Raw genomic sequence first — 16,656 nt, 5'->3', positions numbered from 1 at the left:
AGTATAAAATGTATGAAATATTTGCATTGTAAAAACAGGCCCTGTTTATAGTTGCCCTTAGTCCTGCTGAAGTGCATAGCTTTGCTCTATGCTATATCCTAACATTTTTCTCACAACATCCTGGACTTCCTCTTGGCAACACACCAATGTTATTGACTCTCCAGGATGGAGGTGCCTGCGGGTTAGAGAGTGGCAATATTTGTTCCCTCCTGTTGTTTAAGTGGGTCATCCATAATGGATTGATACACAGATGTGTCTACGTGCCCCCCGTCCTGCTTATCCTTGCTAATACATAGAGAGACTGTCCATTTTCCCGGCTTTATTTTGCACTCCCGCTTGCTTGCTGGCTCACTGGTGTAAATTGGTCATGCATAATGGATGCAGGGATAAGAACGTCAACAGTCAGAAAATGACGTGAGGCATGGAGAACATTCAGGCTATGAGCGTACCCCTCGGTCACGTTTCCACACCTCATCATTCCCAGCGACGCCATTTATGTTGGAAATTTGACTTCCAAATTCAGCCCCTGAAGCCATTTTGCTAGGCAACATTACATTTAGTGGGCGTGTTTATCATAAGTGGACTCACCCCCCAAAACACTGCAAAATGTTTGACTTGAAGCGACTATTTCCTAATTTTTATATGTTTTCTCCTTCAATCTCAGTTGATTGTCGCCTGATATTGTGAGGTTTGGTGCTGCCAACTCACGGTGGGGATCTGTATTGCACCAGTCATCATTTTTTGTTTGCCACTCATGACGGGCAAGCCTTTCGTCAATCCAAAGGTACGTGCTTTTTCTAGTGTTTGCTAATTTTCATATGTTGCACACTTTGTGAGACACTATACCACATGCAGACAAACACACACACATAAACACACACATGAATGTATCAAAATTGAGTGAGCCAGGCATGTCATTTGCATGCAGGTCATGATGACCCTCTCATCTGAGATTCTCATTAATTCAAAGACCTAGTAGAGCGCAGACATACACACACCGGCTCACGCATGAAAACAGAGGCCATCACTTTCTAATCACTACACCCTGCCCCTTCAATCTTCTTGTCCTCATCGTTCTTTTAGTCTTCAATGCCAGCCCCCTCCTCCTTCTTCTCTTTGTCTCCCCTCTTCTTCCTTCTCCATCTTTCATTTGCTGACATTTTTTCTAATTGGGCTAAAACACCGGGTACACATAATCTGGAGGAGAGATGCTCACGCGGTCACCATGACTGCAGCCAATCACGTCCGTGCTTCTCCTGACCCGGGGCGCCGTCCTGGTTATGATGGAGTCCTGTGTAATGACACCACGGCTGCTTCATTAATGCGGCGTAATGGCATGCTTCCGTGAAGAATAATTGGCTCATCATTCATATTTGCCGTAAAGATCAGTGTCATCTGATTAGTAACCACTGGCTTTGCAGCAAAAGAAGCCTATCAAAAGCTCACACCTGCGGAAAATACTACAAAGTACAGAGGCCCTGAATCTAACCTTGCACGGTGACACAATTGTTGTGAAATGATCTTTACCCCAACCCTGCACCTACACTAATCCTAAACCTAATCCCGGATACTAAACCCTACCCTTGAACCTGCTTTCACCAGAGTCCTAGAATCCTTTTCAGTGGCAGAATTTGTCCTCTAGTTCACCCCAATTTTTCGAGTCCAATTGACGATGCTGGCTTTCTTCTTTTCCACATCTCGACCTATTTTTGTCCCTCCATGAATATGACTGAAGGATGCTGGTAAAATCAAGCATACGTAGTAGGGAAAAGTATAGGTTGCAGATTTATAAGCGGGTAATGAGCTCCCGTGGACACCCTTCGCTTGTGAAATCAGGCAGAATAATGGAAGATTATCCACCAAGACGCTGTCCATTGTTGCAACATCTGTCTGCTCTCCTCCTTTTGTTCTCTTTTCATTTCCTTCTTCTTGCTCTTCGGCCGCCGATGATGATGATGAATTCATAAACCTGTCGTGCTTTTCTTCCTCTCCTCCCTTCAGTTGGTCGCAGTTTATTATGTTTGATAAAAGCCTGTCAGATTAATTAAAGTGATTAACTGCCCGTGTCCTTGTTGATAACAGACCTTCATAATTGGGCTAGAGGACGTCAGTTCAAAAGTCCTCTAACCCAAACAAGATTTTCAACAAAAGACAATACTTCCTCTATGGCCTATTTGCCAAATTGTATTTCCAAGTTGTCGGTATAAATTGGCTCTTTTTTTTTTTCTTCTGATTTATATTCAAATTAAGCTTTGAAATCACAATGAGGGATTTGTATTAGTTTTGGAAAACACTTTATAGGTTTTTAAATTAGGATTTGAAAACAAAGTTTAACCTGAACATTGACTCAAATTAAAATGTCAAGGCATATACGTCCAATTAATTTGAACTGTGAGGGATAGCAGTGAATGATGATGTTTTGGGTGTCTTTGACAGCAACAGACGTCCAATCTATTTCAACTGGGAAGGGCCGGCAGCGATCATTAGTTAAACACACCGATGTGCTGATCCTTAATTCTAAATGGGGAGATATTTCATTGTGTTTGTAGTTTTGCTGCAGGCATGCTTGAATGTCAGAAAACAGGCCGCAGACATAATTAACAGATAACGGATCCAGAAGCAGCTAAACACAATCCATCAATGCAGCTAAAATAGAAAAAAAAAAGCAGGTAGAGAAAGTAGTTGGCTAAACTAGTCTGAAAAGTGGACCAAGCAGGTCAAAATGTCTCCACAGCCTGAGGCAAATGGAACCCTAGGACACCCACAAAAAAACCAGAATCAGTTGGATTTAGCTGGATTTATGGAAAAAGACTGGCCAACGGAAAGTCTTACTTGCAGGATGGCATGGCGCAGTGCATGATGGGAGTCCTGGGGCTCCACTCTCCTATTTAACAAGCATGCTTAGTGACGTTTGAAGCAGTTATAAAAAAAATTCTAGCCATGGGTAGACAGGCAGATAGATTAGATTTGTTGATTTATTTTAACAAGGTTTCCAGGTGGTGAGGAAGGCAGAATGGAAAAATACTTGCTGGATGACATTAAGCGAATGAAGCCGTACTGTGACTTAAAAATATGAGTGAATTATTTAGCCGTCAGTTTTGCTTTTAAGTTGAATTGAATCGTTTTACTCACTGGGCTGATGAGCAGATTGGCTAAATGCAATAGGTGAATAAGAATGTGACATTTAGTCGCCCTGGCAAGCCACTGCGGTGTAAAAGATAGATGATTGAGACAGAGGCTAGATCCAAGACTATAGTACACACGGAGAAGTGCAGCTAGCCAGTTTTAAATCTTCAGTGTTTGTATGGACATGACAAATGAGTGCTTTAGTGCGCCACCGACTGAATTAATGAATGGTTGGGGCATTTTTATTATTATTATTACGAGACTGGATAGACGGGAACAGAAGGTGAAAATAATGTATTCGATTAATACAACTGATGTTCATTCACAAGTGCTAAGGAAAGTCTTGCATTTCACTTTATATTTGGTAAGGGTTGAAATTTAGGTTGGATCAAATTTTCTAGAAGAGATGGTTTTAATTAGGAATTGAAGTCTTTGTTAGGGTTTAAAATGATGGTCTCAGGGGTCTGCAAAATGTGATAGGATCCTATTTTATTCACAATTCCATAATTACTGTGTTTTCAGTTCAAATAGTACACTTTCAGAATTTTTTGTACTGGATTTCACAATAACGGGCTGGGGTTTTAAAGGAGTCAGTTGCAAAAAGTGATTTTAAGAAAGCTATTTATCACTTTGATAAACTCTCACAAGCACGGCTGCTCCTGGTATTGAAGGCAACTGCCTCAAATTACCTCAAATAGAGGCCAGCATTTCTGATTCGATTACCTTTTATATTTGTGTGTGTGTGAGAGAGATTTTACACTATAAAGTGCAGCGAATGTTAAGCTCCTGTTGAGATGTTCATTAGTGAGCGCCACAGTTTCGAGCAGCAGTTGTGCAGACAAATAAACAAACACTTGCTGTGTTCTCACAATGCAAAAATACATTTAATCGCCAACGTCACAAGACTATAAGTAATGTTTGGTAGTTTGGTTTGCTACATGTTAAAATTATGACATTCTGTTGATGTCATTGCCTTGTTTTAGTTGTCTTGGAGTGATTCATGGAAAAATGGTTTTGAAACAACTTTCTATGTCTTCTCAACACTTTTTAGTGAGTCTACTTACCATAGAGACGTTAACAGAATTTCGAAATGAAAGTGGGCTAAGTTTTAATAATATTTCAGCTCTATCAGTTTTTCTTGAGTAATGCAAAGAAAGTGTCTAACTGACCCCAACATGGCAGAATCTTTTGGTCTTTTACGACATGGTTTCTTTGTACTTTCTCTTCTTACAAATAGACTTGGCTGACAAATTCCCTAATGGTAATTCATCTTGGCTGCAGGGGCTGAATTTATAGGATGTCAAGTGGTTTGCATGCTTTTGAGACAAATTTTGGGAGACTCATTGACTGCCTCTAGCAGACGTATGCCTTCACCAAGATTGACACGCTTCCCAAAATCGGTGCGTTTTTGGAGAACGGAATAGCAGCGAGAAAGATGATTTATTCAACCTAATAACAGGTGAAACCAGGCAATTTCAAGTGGATTCGTAATAAGAACGTGTGCAGTCAACCTGCATCTTTCTAACAGGTTTCTCCTTCTAATCACATTCTTTTCTGGGCTTCCTTCTGCCTCAAGTGTTCCAATTGCCACATAACAACTGACCTGATTTGCATAATTGGTCGTAATGAATCTGTGCCGCAGCGCTGAGGTGAGCCGTGCGTAAGCTTTTGTACACTTTAATAATTAAGGTGCTATTTCTCTATTGATGTGCATTAAGAATGCAAATTCAATGTAGATTGGGCTTGTTTTGTCACACGGTAAGCAGTGATGGGAGTAGCAAAGTACAGATTTTTGTTGGCATTGTTTTTAAATACTGCAAAGATTTGACTGACTCAACTATTATTGGATTTGACGACCAGTTACATTTTTTCTTTTTAGTTTAAGTGACTTTCGACCCCTTGCTTCAGTTTTTCTGCTTTTAATCCCGTTATTTTTTCATAAATGATAGGTTTATTATCAATACACTTTAATCAAAACAGGGAGACATCATTAACATACTCTGGCTGCAACTTGCAAGGAAAATCACTCCCAACTTGCCCTCGTCCAGGATGATTCCAAAGAAACGGCATCTTCCTCTGTCAATTTAGTCGGCGCATAATCAAAACATTTAAGGTAATCTGATTCAAACAATTGCATAAGATAACTGAATAACACCATTAAGGTCCAAAAACAACTGCCACAACAATCTCATATTAGATCGGAACCAAAAACACCTGCGTAAGAATTTGCATGAATCAGCATAATAATTTCTTTATAAGGTAAACAGAGCGACCCGTATTTTTAAACAATAATGCGAGTATTTTCGGAAGTTGATTCGATTATCGCCATCTGCCGGAATCCAAGTCAAAGCAATTTAAGAGTCCCTCGTAGATCTTCATTGCCAACTCAGATCAACAGTCTCGGCCTGGAACATGGTGTCCTGTTCGGTCAATAGTCCTGAAAACAATTAACTGGCCTCGAAAGCAGCTTTGGGGGGAAAGTGTCCTCGAGCTTACTCGGTCCCAACATAAAGTATAGCACAAATTAATTTATAGCTTCAATACCTATTAAATAAATGTGTGTACTTCCACTCAAGTATTTTTTTCCACATTTACCTTCTGCTATGTAACTAGTCTGTGTGCATGTTACATATCCAACACGTGTGGGAGACTGTTGCTGAAGCTTAAACATGCTGCCCTCCTCTTCATCCTGGAGGTTGTATTGGTTTATTTTAGCCTGTGTTTGATATATTCGTATATATATTCGATGTTGAGACCCACATTAAGCATGTGCGCAGCAGTAATTGTTTTCATGCAAACACGCAGCAGTCCCTCCAAGGCCGTAAAGGAAGAGCGAGCCTCGCTTGTAGTTAGATGCCAGCTGTTCCTTCAAATGGGATTTAAAAAAAAATGTAATGAGATAAAGCGCTCAGCTTTGATTGTGTTGCCAGAGAGCACATTAAATGCCATGGCTTCCTATGGGTATATATCTGTTTACCTTATAGAGTAAGAGAGCGAGCGAGATACAGTATCTATTCTGCCGGGCGCACTGCAGCGGAAAACCTCATCTGCAGTTTCACACAGCAGTTTAGCATGGATGGGGCCTATAATAGAATAATTAATTCTCAGCGTCTCCAATCGATTAATGGAGCTTTTTGTGGGAAGACGAGAAAACTCGAGTCGCGCCTGAATTTCAGGCTCGACCAGGCGCCGCAACGGGAAAAAAATTGCACCGTAAATTGGGTGAGATTGAAAATGGCCGCTTCTGGAAAATAGCTTGAAGCAAAGGTTGGGAAAGAGCATAGTGTCAAAGTATTAAACCTCGTCAGTGTATCTGCTCAAATTCAAATAGCAAACAAACATTCGGCATTTATTATTGTCCTTCGTGAGGATGAGCTGCACCAATGATGGATAATTAATGTAACATATAATTGAACAAAGTTGAAGGATTTTAGAGAAGTTCACTGTACTTTTGGTTTTAATTGGGTTTTAAGACAAAGTTGGGGTTTAAAATGGAGGCTTCAAGGAAGGATTAGTTTTTAACCAAAGGTTGTTGGTTTTCCTTCATTTCATGATAGATTGTCCTGACTTAGATTTTGTTGACTATTTTTACCATTTTATTTCATGTTATATTATATTTTTTTTCATCTTTTGTTCATGCCTTAACGACTCGGGATTTAATTGGTGATTCAAACATGAGTTTGGGTTTCAAATCAAGGCTTTAGTTTGAAATGAAACTTGAGGAAGACAGAGAGAAGCCATTATTAACAGTATAATCTCCTGCTTATTTTTCTTTTTTTTTATTGTGCTGGCATAGTTAACAATGCGTTGTATGTAAAACAAATATTCGCCTGTTCAAACAAGAAACATCTGCCTGACATACATTGTTTAAACACCACTGAAGCGCTGCGACTCGGCAAAGGAAGCCTTTCACTCTTTGACAAGGTTTGACTCCACCTGAGACATTCTCAATGCTTTATTTGGCTCCACCGGGATACCGTGCACATTCACATACCTTTTTCCAAAGTCTACAAAGTCCCTGAAAGCCTTTTAACAAGTATATGTGTTGGCGGGGTGGGAGTCAGATAGTATGTACTGGGTGTATTTTTTTTTCTTTTCCTTTTTCTTCCCACAAGTGGAACGTAGGAGATGCGTCAAGTTAGTCGATGGCGTACGACTGGTTCAAATAGGCCGCCGGTGCGTGGGTGACACAGCATAACTGTTTCTGTGTCTCAGCGTCAGCCGTTGACGAAATCCGGATGAGACGAGCCCGTGACAGCTCACAAAAAAGCCCCATTTTTGAAAGTGCTTTTCATTTAGTCAAAGAAAAAGTACGAGAGAAAGATGGGGGTGCTGTGTGTCTATAAGTAGTGTTGTAAAGGCACGGTGCATACTGAGAGCGACAAGCGCAGGAGTTTGACAACAAATGAATGGTCTGACTCAGTGGCTGTTAATACGAAAGCATAAACACGACGTACTATCTATTCGTTAAAAATACAATAAGTACAGTGAATCCAAATCCAAATAGGACATATCCTTTGTTGGGATTCATTGTGGACAATTGTAGAGAATAAAAATGAAAAGAGCTGATTGACCTGTTGTATAAGCATTGCTTACATGAGACAAGGATTCTACAAAAGGCTGCCCTCCCCTGGCCAACTCTAAACAACAATTCTACAATTATTAAACAGCCCTGATATAATGAAATAATAAATCCGGCTCCAAGGATGGATAGATACTAGTCCATGCTACATATCTGCCAAGTTTCAAGATGACTGTTCCTCAAATGACGGGGGTGGGGCTTGAAAGTCAGTGTACACAAGAACAACAAGGTGATTGGCAACTTCACGAACTTGAAGCCAGGATTTGAAGGGTTAGGAAATGTAGTCGTTGGAGGAAATTGTGCTAGGCTCAATAAACACCATATAATATTATTTTCTTTTTATTCCCAAACTAGATTTCGTCAGTGTGAAACAAAAATGCCTTTCCACTTTTTTTATGTGATGTTAACATTCATTCTGCTTCCAGTATTGTAAAGTTAGAGCCAAGAGAAGTGGACTCAATAAAAAAATAACATTAAGACAGACATTGCGCTCCAGTTTGAGTGAGATTAAAGTCATTACTGTTTTATTTAATCCACCAGGCAAGCAGTTATGTTTTCATTGTCCTTTAAAAGCTGCTTATTGAAAAGGGCATAGAAAATGTTAGAAAACTACATGTGGCAACTTTCATAAGATGGCAAAGTCCCTAGGGGAATATTTTTAAATCAATATTTTAAACCGTGGGTTTGAATTTCAAGGGTTTTCTAAATCTTTATTTTAAAAATATTGGTGTCAAGGGTTGGAACAACAAAATCTTTAATCCATCTGTAGGCTGTCGAGCTACAACATTGTATTTATCCATGTACAGTTTCAATCTGTTGCATGCATGTTCATGTGAAAATTGATTTGATAATGCCATAAAGCTCTGGCACAGTGTTTCTTAACCTGGGCTTGGTGTGTCGGTCTCAGGGGGTTCGATCACGTGACATTGCTTGGCCAAGGAGTCCCATCTTCTTATGTGCTTAACCCATTTACTTTCAGCTAACAGTATAAAGTGGCTACAGGTTTTGCTCTCAAAATTGTCCACCGGCCTGTGTAGCTCTTATTAGAAATATACCAGCATTTCCAAGGGTATTGGTTCTTTACGCACACACTTCACGACACCACTGGGGTAAACACAGCATCTCAGTATCTGGAGCTTTTTTGTTTTTTGTTTGATTTGTGTGTCGTGCAGAAACAGATGTAATAATCACACTGAACATCTGTCTCTGGTGTCTCGTGTTGCAGGAGGAGGATATGCAAAGCCCTGCACTTGGCGCCTTTGCGTATGCCTGTGTATGTGTTTGACTTTTCGAGAGATGAGCTTTTATTGCTTCATAAATCCGTGACTAGAGACTGGCTGGAGTACTGTGTGTGTGTGTTTGTAGTGTGTTTTGCCTCGTGAAACAACACACAGCCACACGTCAGTATGAGACTCGGTTCTGTTCGCTAAACCTGTGGATAATTGTCATTTTTCAATTGGCTGTCCAAAGTCATGTGGTTGCTGCCCAGATGAGAATATTCTATAGCTATACATGATCATTGTCATATGACTTAAAATGAAGAAACTAAACTGCTAAGATTATCAAAGGTATCGTGATTTAAGAGTATTCAATCAATACATAAATGAACTGATTCTGAATTAAGGTATTTTGCCATTTTTACGATACATCACCAGGATAAAATAAGTTGGAAATTGAGCAAATTAAAAAAAAAACCTTTCAAGCGTTAACAAGATTGGGAAATCCCTGCGGATTGACATGCAGCTGTCCTCGTCTTCATCTAACGATTGGTCGTGTTTTATGCAATTAGACCACAGGTGCTGGAGTTTGTCTCTAAATGGCATTCAGTAAAACGTTGTGTTGGTGAAGATTAACTGCTGTCACTTCAGCATCCAATTCACACCACCAATTATCCCAAGTGACTGATGCAAATGCATCTTTTCCCAATTGCAAACATGTGGATTCCAATCTAAAAATAGCTTGCCAACCTCATTTCTTGTCTTTAATCTCCTCGATGTATATTTCATGTGACAACAAGAAATCAGGATTTGAATGTTGGTTTGGGGCCGTGCTGCTTTTCATTGGAAGTCTATCTTTAGTGTTATGTGCTTTTCATTTGACATCCAAAGCTTTAACTATTGGGAAAAAGCTTCGAAAACAGTCGGAAAATTCCTTTTATGTCCCGATGTCGAATCGCATCCGTGACAGGGATCCTCACCGATAATATTAATGGCAATCTGTGTGAATTAGAAAGCACTTTGTCTGCAAGATTGAAGCAACCACCCTGGAGAGTTCGAAAGAGAAATATGCTGGTGCCAACATAAAAAAAAACCTTAAATAGAAAGTAACTCTTTGAAAAAGTATTTGTAAAATTAAAACTTACTTGCCAGCTGCAGTTACGAAATACTGTCAGACAGTCTCACTTGTGCATTTTTGGTTGTAGAAACCCTATAGTAAAAAGCACAAGGTAAACGCAGTACATCTTGGTTAGATTAGCACAATAAAATTTAAAAAAGACAATACAATGGTGATTGTTTGTTGGCCTGTCTTTGAGCCACTATGGCTGGCAAACCATTCCTGGTTTTTACTAGGGTTATTTCACTATTAAAAAGTGCCTTAAACTCCAAGCCATTGATCAGCCGAGATTGCACATCACATTAAAGAACGGAAGGGAACACGTTGTACTTTGCTCTTTTCTACTTCTGACATCTCGCTTTGTAGGTGATGTGAAAAGAGAAGGCACAATTGAGTAAGTGCGAATTTCTATAAGTCACACTTAGCAATGAGACATTGTTACACATCACGATCTGTTTAATGCAAGTTTTGGTATGACTATTTTGGTGTAGGCATAAAAACTCATGTTTGAGTTAGTGAAGAAGGAAAGGGGGGGGCTTCATTTTAGTATGGCTACCGGGAAGGCTGGAGATGAAGAGTATAGGCGCCAGTGCCAGGAATGGGGATGAAACTGAGAAAATAGAAGGTGGCCTTACAGTACAGCGAGTGGGGAGAATAAGAGAAGAGGAGCCTTGCTCTCGCCGATAAGCTGGCATCAAAGCACCACTGGCCAGCACATCAAAAGACTTGGCGTGTCCTCGGAGACAACCTCTTTAAGGTATCGTGCGAATGGTCCCCCTGGACCCGCCGTCCGCGATAAGAGGACAGCTCCATCCAAGGGTCACGTGACCGACATTTGAAATGGGATGTGTGGTCAAAGTCTTCTTTCAACCGTTTGGAGGGAGTTTAATGCTACTCATTAAGCATTCACTTTACTTAATATTCTCTGATCTTGCAAAGACCAGCAAATATTTGTTCGGAATCCGTCCTTATCCTTGTTGTATGACTTGTGATCAGTGGTATACAGTTGTGAATGAATAATGTGATTAAAATTAGGAGCCTGGTTTTGTAAATCTTATTTGACTCATTATATTGAAAAAAATAAGGATACTGAGACTTTGAATGAGTTAAAGACTCGAACATTTGTTTTCTACCAGTTGATGGGGAAAATACAAGTTGGCAGTTTGACGTCCACCAATGAGAGAGATTGTTTTGGAGGGGTTAGGAGAGGATTTGAGTTCCCCCGTTAGCCAAACATTGGAACCTTTGCAGCGTTTAAAGCCATTAGCTTTGTCAACACAGGGAAATGGTGAACATTTCCTGAACCTGGAGAAATAAACGCTCGGAACTGCGATTATTTGGACAAATTGGTCCAGCGTGTTGGAATCTCCCAGGCAGACAGCTGCGTGACCGAAAGAAAATAAATTACAAGATGTTAGCAGCGATGAACGATGAAAGTCCTTTTTCATGCTGAATCCTCCAAATGATCATCGAACATTTGAAGCCATGCATATTGGATGGCCTTGGCATTAAACTTCACAGTTTAGGATGGGCCATCTGTTTAGGATACCTGCCTCTACTGGGCATCATTGAAGTTAATTCCCTAGTAGAGGATGTGCAAAGTGCAGAACTTTGGTGAGTGTTCAGCACATCTGCCTCACAATTTTGTGTCTGAATCCGTTCTGGCCCTCCTGAGACTAGCTTTGTATGTTCTTGTTGCGATTTCTCCTGCTGTGATCATTCACTGCCAGCCCTGACAGTCTTATCACCTTTGATGACAGCAAATGAAACAATTCCATGTGTATTTTTCATTCTCATAAAATCCGACTACCTAAACCCACTCTCTTGGGAGTTTTGTACAATTCCTACCAATTTTCAACACGGCAAAGTAGACAGATTGGCAAATAAATATTCTATGAATAAACATGACATCATTTCGACTGTACCTTTGTCAGCTTTGATTCTCAATCAAATTTCCTTTGAATTCCCAGCACCTATTAAACAAACGATAAATTGGATTTTTATCGGGCAGTTTCAAACAAGCCCTCCGAAGACTCAAATTCTCAAAACACAAAGAAAAGAATCAAACAAATCTTGGCCCCACGACAATTAACTTAACAACCACGATAATATTATCTACCATGTTTAATTTAGTTGTCATGAGGATTGACCTCATAAAATAAACCTGCACCACGACATGTCCTATTCATCTAAATGACCTCTAAACAAACCAGGATGCTTCCATTCATATTGTCAATCTCTAAACACCACACCGGAAATCTTTTTTCGCCAACGTAATAGCAAGAACGCCTACAAATCCCACTAAATTGAACCGTCTCCGGTCGTCACGACGCAAAGGCAAAAAAAAGGCGGCGGATCACATCGACGCCAGTGTTAACGTGACCGATTGTCTTTTGGCCACATTGCCGCATGTCAAATGATGTAGTGTCGCTGTCCGCCGCGGAAAATGAGCTCATAAGTTAACCATGTAACGAACACTGAGAAAACAGCATGCGCAAGTAATGAAAGTCATCAAACAAAATGGCCCCGGCGAGGCTGGGCCGTCGCATGTCGGCGCCGGCGAAATGGCCGCTGGAGCGTTTTACAATATTCATCTTCTCGTAATCTGACAGCGCGGGGACGAATATCTTGACGGGGACTATTGTGTGCAAATGGCGATTACACGATGAAACCGAATATGTGTGTTCAGTTTGTGGGAAAAGTCCACAGAGCACAGCTCATTTTTCAGTCGAGGGTCTTTTGTTGTGGTGCTGTGTTCAAGTGTGTATGGGCAGCCTGCAGGTCACCATTGCAGATGTTAGTTTGGGAATTGTATTTTTTTTGTTTCTTTTTTACCATTAGTCGCAATTCCTTTGTGTTGACTGGAATTAGCATATTGCCCTGAAATGGGTCATTTTCTCTGATGGATGGAATCATCTGTCGAACAACTTCAAAGGTTGAATGAATTCCCCTTTTTGGCAAACCCTTTCCTGAAAACTGTTGTCGCAACATGATATCTGGTAGACATGTCCTTAATGAGTCCACAACTCAAAAAAAAGCATTTCACCTATTACAATGGAAGTAGACCCATCTTGTTTGAGGCACAAAACGTCTTAAAAGACAGCAAAGCCATTATATAAAGACACAGCTTGCCATTTTGATTTAGAGCCACCATTTTAGTGCATTTGGTAACCAGGTTGCGCGTGTGAGTGTGCTTGCATTAGTGTGTTTGTGTGTTTTTGTACGGCTGTGGACACATGCGCAATCGAAGCATGCTTGTTGACTGGTAATAGCGCACTCCCCTGTAATGGCTTATTTCTTCTTGTTAAAACATCTGTCAACCCACAGATAAAAGGAAAGTGCCACTGTTGTAGTACAATAGGTTGCAAGTATTACAAGGGCAAATGTATTGGGAGAACTACAGGTTCCACTTTCTTAAAATATCTTTTTAACATCTAACCAAGGACCAAATCAATTACTATATATGTATTAAATACAACACATCTATTCATTTTGGACATTCTTCTGCTACTATGTGTATGACTTGTATATTTCAAACGGTGCTTTAATTCTGTTAAGCATTTTAAGGCCACGGAATTTAGAAATGTGTATATATATACCTTCAGGGTGGACAATAAAAGTGAGTAAGCGAGTGAGTCGTCAGATTTACAGAGGTGGCCTGAATAGGTCACGTCCATAAATGAGTGAAATGGAGAAGCATAAACAAGGAATGCAAGACAAGCAGACCCTCTGTGCGTAGAAGTGTGTGTGAGTGTGCACATGCAATACAAACAACACAACGTGTGTAAATCACCAATTGGGACTCGTCAAAGTGTGTTTATTCATGTTGTGACCCACATATGCTCCCAAGAAAGGCCGCATCAAAAGCCTCATTGTCCCTTTTCCTTGCTTCAGCTCGCCTTCCCAGCTCAGTCTCTCTCGGGGTCTTTTTATATGCCGATCTTCGCATTCCGAGACAGCCAGGCCGCCCCCTTTTTCCTGTACCCCTGCTGTAAAGTGAAACCCGCTCACGACAGGCTGGTGTAGAGGTTTTGATGGCTGTCGCTCCTCCATCTTCATCATTGATCACTCTAAGTTCGAGTGTGCCATTTTTTGGATGAAACTATTTTTTTCTTGTTGTTGTGAATAGAATTAGCCTGCCGTTTATGATTTTTGGGCTACCATAGTCACGTGAGCTCTTGGCGGGTATGTCAATAATAATAATTGGAAAAAGGCAACCTGCCAGTGTGGGATTGTTTCAGGTTTTGTTTTTGTTTTCTGTAATGGAAGTCCGCTGTGCCTTTTTTATTTTTATTTTCCCCGTCTCTCTCGGGCAGCCGGTAGCCATCGTCAGCGTGCCCTCCAAAAAAGGAGGTATTGGGGGGAAAACATGGATTAATGGGGGGAAAAAAAGAGAAATTCTGAGGCAGGCCAACAAAAATGTAATTTTCTTGAGAAAGGAAATAGGGCAGTGCAAGGACATGTAAAAATATTTAGACTTCCACCAAAAAGGAATTTGGATATCTATGTATTCTTTAAGGTTGAACTCGTTTGATCAGGAGGATCTATTTTCTCATAAAATGTAGTTTAGAAGGCGCTTCTTAACTTTAATAACTAGATAGGAACATAAAAAATTAGCAACAATCTATTATCAGAGTTCATAATAGTATAGTGTCTTAAAAAATAAAATCCAATCAAATATATTTGTTGAGTGCAGCTTAGTTTCATGGAATTTTGAAGTACAGTACATTTGTTAGTACCTTGCATAGTGAACGTGTACGCTGCACATCATTGGATGATATACCATCAAACATATAATATAAGGAAAAAGTACATATTCCAAGATTTTATTTTATTTCCTTATTCTTATGCCCTTCAAGACAACCGGCCGAGCAGGGGTGCTAGGCAGGGACCTAGTTGTGGCCACACCCTCCAGCTTCTGCTTTTGCTCTGCGTACATTTACTTCTTTATTTTTTTAGTTATGATTTATAGCTGCTATGGGGAGAAAAGGGTCCTAAATTACATGTAAATGTAAGTCATACGCTCTTGGGAACGGTGTAGAGATATTTTGCCTTTCAGCGGGAGGGATTAAAAAAGGTTGATTTTTGACAAGCCCTGCGGACGCTTTTAAGCCACTCGAGGCCAGTTCAATCCAGTATTTATGTTTTTCTGCTACATTTTCATCCAAGAAAAAGAAAGATGAAACTCTGGTATGGTTTCAAAGTCATTTAAGTGTGTCCATCTGAGGTTAAGCATCCTAAATAAGTATCCTTGCCAAGTGGTAATGCGCGGCACCAATGAAGAAGAGTTGATACTGTAAATAAGAATGGAGGAATTTTCCTTCTCGGAAGCTTCCTCTTTTTGACAGCTGCTTTGGGTTCATCCAGATTCATCCGCAACACACACCCCCTGTTGCCCACATGATGAATTTTCACGCCTGCGGCAACAGAAGGCACGCTGGCTCAGACGTTTACCACCTCTGCCGCCGTCGTGTTTTCTCAAATGTTTGGCTGCCTCCTCAGGATCGTAGACTACATTCATGTCGGTTTGTTGACTCACGGATGCCGCAACACCCCCTCTCGATTCGGCGACGCCGCCTCGGAAAGACGGCATGTTCCCGGCAGCTTCTATTATTCAGCAGTACTTCACAACAAGGATGTTCCCCCTCTGCACCGCAAACGCACACAAGATGCGCTGGATGACGCATCTGCGCGATTATGTTGCACATTCATCTTTGTCAGCCAAAGTTACCACAATGTTGGCAATCTTGGGTTCTTATGAAAAAAGATGACGGCACTAACCCTGAAAATCGTGCCCATAATTCTAACTATAGTCGAATCCCGTAATGTCAGTATCCTCTCTAGGCTGCATTTATGCCTGTTTCCTGACCACATTTTCCCTTCTTTCAAATTCTACTAATACGTATACTTTTCTCTGGACAACCAGCTTCTTTCCTCGTGACATTTTGTGGCCTACTCTCCTTCTTGATGACGATCGTCTGCACATCTGTCGAGTCTGCAGTCTTCTTCATGATCCTTTGGTCTTTTTTCAAGTCATGGGAAAACTTTGGTATAGATCTCACATTTCTTAACGCAACCCTTTAATTGTCTGGTCCGCCTAATCCGTTAATCCTAACCATAACAGCCTAATTTCTTAATCCTTACTTGGTCTTTTAAAACTAACCCGAGAGAGCCTCTAATCCTGGCCTTAACCTCGACCCTTGCATAGCATCCTTACTCATAACGCAACCTAACCCTAAATCCCCTAATCCTGATTTTAACCTTCTAAACCAAAATAGCATATTATAGAAAAGTTTGCTTGACATACTGATGGCAAAAGTCAAATAATCGCTGCCAACCCTCCCAGTTTCGGTACTCGGTCGTTTGGTCGCCGGTCTTTTGGTCGCCCGGAAGGTTATTGATAATTACCATTTAAATCGTTGCTCAAATTCCCTAAATACAAACTGTGAATTATTATTTAGTCATACTTAATGCCCTAGTAATTTTTATGCTAAAGAAAAGCTCCAAATTTCCCGGACTTTTATTGTTTTTTGTTGGAGAACTTGTTAAGACCCTGACTGACGTAGCTTCTTAAAGGGACAACGCATGTACATACAAACTCTTGTACACTCACA

At 40.5% G+C, this 16,656-nt stretch overlaps 1 protein-coding gene across 1 annotated transcript in view; it reads left to right on the top strand.

The window, feature by feature from the left end:
* Window positions 1-16,656, top strand: part of mcm8 (minichromosome maintenance 8 homologous recombination repair factor) — a 194,227-nt gene that overhangs the window by 92,628 nt on the left and 84,943 nt on the right. The window contains exon 5 of the mRNA XM_077614176.1: window positions 665-784. The gene's annotated coding sequence lies outside the window, so the exon portion shown is untranslated. The remainder of the gene's footprint in view (window positions 1-664; window positions 785-16,656) is intronic.

This window comes from Stigmatopora argus, chromosome 11 (genome assembly GCF_051989625.1).
Source record: "Stigmatopora argus isolate UIUO_Sarg chromosome 11, RoL_Sarg_1.0, whole genome shotgun sequence".
NCBI lineage: Eukaryota > Metazoa > Chordata > Actinopteri > Syngnathiformes > Syngnathidae > Stigmatopora > Stigmatopora argus.
The sequence above is the reverse complement of the archived record's forward strand: the minus strand, read 5'-3'. Positions and strand labels throughout refer to the sequence as shown.